At 46.1% G+C, this 4,090-nt stretch overlaps 1 long non-coding RNA gene across 1 annotated transcript; it reads left to right on the top strand.

The window, feature by feature from the left end:
- The first annotated feature begins 331 nt into the window (after positions 1-331).
- LOC139706881 (uncharacterized) lies at positions 332-3,554 on the top strand. Its single transcript, XR_011708563.1, has 2 exons — positions 332-768; positions 2,616-3,554. It is a non-coding gene; the product is annotated as an uncharacterized lncRNA (long non-coding RNA).
- The last annotated feature ends 536 nt before the right edge of the window (positions 3,555-4,090 follow it).

Raw genomic sequence — 4,090 nt, 5'->3', positions numbered from 1 at the left:
ACTTGCTTTTGATTTTTACAGAGGCTTATACTAAGAGTTCGACTTGAATCTCAGAGGACACTTTTAACTTGGGCTTTGGGGAAATGCTAAAACTGTTAAGACTATAGGACTCTTGTAAATGAACTAAATGTATTTTTGCTTTCTGAGATTGACATGAGTTTTTGTGGGCCAGAGAGAGTTTTATGGTTTGGATATGAGGTATCCCCCAAAAGTTCCTGTGTTAATTCAGGATGTTTGGAGGTAAAGTGATTGGATTATGAGATCGTAACTAATTATTCCATCCAAGCTCAAATAAACTGACTAGAAGATAACTGTAGTCAGGTGGCTTGTGGTGAAGCCCCTGGCCCTAAACAGGGAAAAGAATAAGTTCCCTGTCCCTTGTTTCACATGTAAAGGCAAGAAAACCACCGAAGTCTGAATCAGCCTTGTGGGCTTCCTGTCTATCTGCCCTCACAGAGAGCCTGGGACAGATTGTACCTACTGATTAGCTGGCACAGCTGAGCCTTGCATGAGCACCCTGCAAAACCAGACCTAGTTTGCTTAAAGCTGCCTGAAACCGCTTCCTGCAGTAAAGAATGTGTGTATGTGTGTGTATGCTTAACCCAGAGTATGGGAGGATATATAAAAGGGGGGGGGGAATAAAATCTCTCTCTCCTGGATGAAGAACCTTGGTGTCCTGTGTCTTTTAACCTCGCCGTCCCTCCCCGGACTCGGCTCTTTTGGCCGGACGCGGCAATTGGAGGTTCCACCGAGATCCGGAAAGCAGGGGTAAGCGGACGGGGCTCACCTTCTAAGGGAGAAGGGGGAGGATTGGTTTACAGATAATTTAAAGGAAAAAGGGTACGTACCATGGGAAACTCAACAGCGAAGGTTCGTCTGGCCAACGAACTGAAAGAGTTGTTGAATACACAAGGAACAGGAATAAAAACTAAAACTGCAACCGAATTCGTTGAAGTTATTGCCCAGGCTTGTCCTTGGTTTCTGACAGGAGGATTTCTTAATAATAATGATTGGGATCTAGTGAGACATGACCTTCAAAAATTATTGAGGGATCGGGGTTCAGATAGTGTCCCAATCGCCACCTTCTCCTTATGGAGATTGGTGAAGGATGCTTTACTGACAGATAAGGTCAAAATTAAGGAACAACTTGCTAAATGTGAACAGGCCCTAAATCAGGTACAGGAGGAACAGATGGCAGAATCCTTAAAGGATGAGGGTCCTCTTGAGGACTCGGGCTCGGGGAATAAGAAACGCCTCCAGATCTCTAAGCCCGAAAAGGAATTTGAGGACCCCAGTTCTCTCTCTGAGGAAGAGGAGGGGCAATGGTGGGCGGTGGCCCGAGCTTGGCCTATGCCACTGCCAGTTCATGCTAATTCTAGTTTTCTCCCTACTCTTTTCTCCACTTCATGTGACTTGAATGCACCTTGCCTTGCACCCCGGGGAGATTCCATTACTCCTTTTAATGGGTCCCGTGTGTCCCTTAAGGGAGTTTTTTGCTTTGCCATGAGCGAAAATAATTGCATCTCCCTCCGAGTTAAAAATGTGACTGTCTGGGAAGATCCCATGCAGTCAAGCAAGGTGTCAGATGGCATGCTTTTAGCTGCGCTCACACAAGTAAGCCAGGGGATGCAAAGTGGCTCGGGTGACACCTCTAAAGGGACATTAAATATTACTACCCTAATGACAACTTCGGAGGTGGTAGTACCCATGACACCAAAAAATAAGACCCCTAATGCTACCCGTTTCCGAGCCTCTCCCCTATGCACTCCTAATAAAGAATTCCCTCCAATCTTTACATCCTGTCAGGGCTTGTCTTGGGACAAACTTCAGATTGCTGATGGATTCTCCCTTTCTCCCTCTTTAAAGAGGTTTGTTCTTAACTCCTCTAGTGGTAATTCTTCGGTTGGAGATGGCTGGCCTTGGTTTCAGTGGCTGGTGGCAAATGAACGGGGGGTCACGGCGGATATTTCTGCAGTGGCGCAATTTCTGGGAACTCGGGACTGGCTTCATAATGTTTCTGGGTCCGTCGCTGAGACTCACAATGGCCGGCACTTCACACCTCGTTCTTATAACTCCTTATTTACTAATTCCTCTCTGCCTCCTGCCCCAGTTTGCCTCCAGTCCCCTTTCCTGTTTCTGCTGGCTAATGACTCCACCAAAGATTTTTTAGACTGTTCTAATGTCACCTGTTACCTGGCCGAATGTTGGAATGCCTCTTGGTCCGTAGCAGTAGTGATGAAAATTCCAACCTTTGTGCCGATTCCTGTTACTGCCGATTCTGACCATTTTCCTCTTGTCAAGCTGCTAAGACAGCGTAGAGATTTTGGAATTACAGCTGCTATAGTTACCGCTGTTGCAGTTTCCGCAGCTGCAGCTGTTACAGCCTGAGTAGCCATGGCCAGCCAAGTACAAACTGCTGCCACTATTAATCAAGTTATTCAACAAACATCCACTGTACTTAAATCTCAAAGTAAAATCAATCAACATATTTTATCTGGGATTTTGGCTGCTAATCAAAGGATAGATCTGCTTCAGGCTCAAGTTGAGGAATTGTCTGATCTGGTACATTTGGGTTATATTGATCAACGTGCACATTTATGTATAACCTCTGTCAGATTTAATGATTCCAGGAATGCCTCCCGCATCATCGGAGAATACCTGTCCGGAACCTGGTCCTTGGAAGCAGAAAACTTGATCCAGTCTCAACTGACCCAAATTGCTGTTTTGAATAGCACACGTGTCGAACCAGTGACTTTGGGTCAACTCACCAGTTGGCTGTCCTCTGCCTTTTCCTTTTTTAAGGAATGGGTGGGAGTGGGCATTTTTGGGACAATGTGTTGCTTTGGTATTGTACTTTATTTGTGGCTTCTCTGTCGCCTTAGGGCCCGCCATACGCAAGAAAAGGCAATGATTGTACAAGCTCTTGCAGCTCTAGAACAGGGTGATTCTCCACAGGTCTGGCTTGCTCATTTGAAAATGTAATCTGTTCCCATAAAACGGCTCCTTCGGTGTGTTTATCTTGTGGTACCCAGAGACGGGCAACTTCTACGCTCATGTCACAACCTAAGACAGGGGATCAGGGCCTCCCCAGAGACGGGTAAGTGACATGAGGGTGGTAGACGACCTAAGACAGGGGCCACTTGATTCCGCCTCCACTTTGCGAAAAACAAAAAAGGGGGACTTGTGGTGAAGCCCCTGGCCCTAAACAGGGAAAAGAATAAGTTCCCTGTCCCTTGTTTCGCATGTAAAGGCGAGAAAACCACCGAAGTCTGAATTAGCCTTGTGGGCTTCCACTGAAGTCTGAATCAGCCTTGTGGGCTTCCTGTCTATCTGCCCTCACAGAGAGCCTGGGACAGATTGTACCTACTGATTAGCTGGCACAGCTGAGCCTTGCATGAGCACCCTGCAAAACCAGACCTAGTTTGCTTAAAGCTGCCTGAAACCGCTTCCTGCAGTAAAGAATGTGTGTATGTGTGTGTATGCTTAACCCAGAGTATGGGAGGATATATAAAAGGGGGGGGGGGAAATAAAATCTCTCTCTCCTGGATGAAGAACCTTGGTGTCCTGTGTCTTTTAACCTCGCCGTCCCTCGCCGGACTCGGCTCTTTTGGCCGGACGCGGCAAGGTGGGTCATGGCAGGACAACGTGAGTCACTAGGGGTGTACCCTGGAAAGGTTTATCTTGCCTGTGGCCACATCCTCCCACCCACCCCTTCTGTTTCTTGCCATGAGTTGGGCCCTTCCACCATGATGTGCTGCCTCAAGTTAGGCCCAGGGCAATGCAGTCAGCTATCTATAGACTGAGACCTCTGAAATCATGACTAGCCTAAGGCTGGTCAATATAAATATAAAAATCCTATACTAAAGATGTCTATTTAATAGTCTTTCAGCAATTGCCTATTTCTCCACTTCTGGATTTTGTTTGTAGTAACTACATTGTCTTATGTACTTAAAGGTTTATTCATTCAGTGCCTGGTTTCCCACATTCGAATGTAAGCTTTATGAACACAAAGAATTTTTTGTTTTGTTCATTTTTGTATCTCAGCATCTAGAGCAATGCCTGACATGTAGTAATCATTCAATATATATAT

This window comes from Marmota flaviventris, chromosome 9 (genome assembly GCF_047511675.1).
Source record: "Marmota flaviventris isolate mMarFla1 chromosome 9, mMarFla1.hap1, whole genome shotgun sequence".
Taxonomy (NCBI): domain Eukaryota; kingdom Metazoa; phylum Chordata; class Mammalia; order Rodentia; family Sciuridae; genus Marmota; species Marmota flaviventris.
The sequence above is the reverse complement of the archived record's forward strand: the minus strand, read 5'-3'. Positions and strand labels throughout refer to the sequence as shown.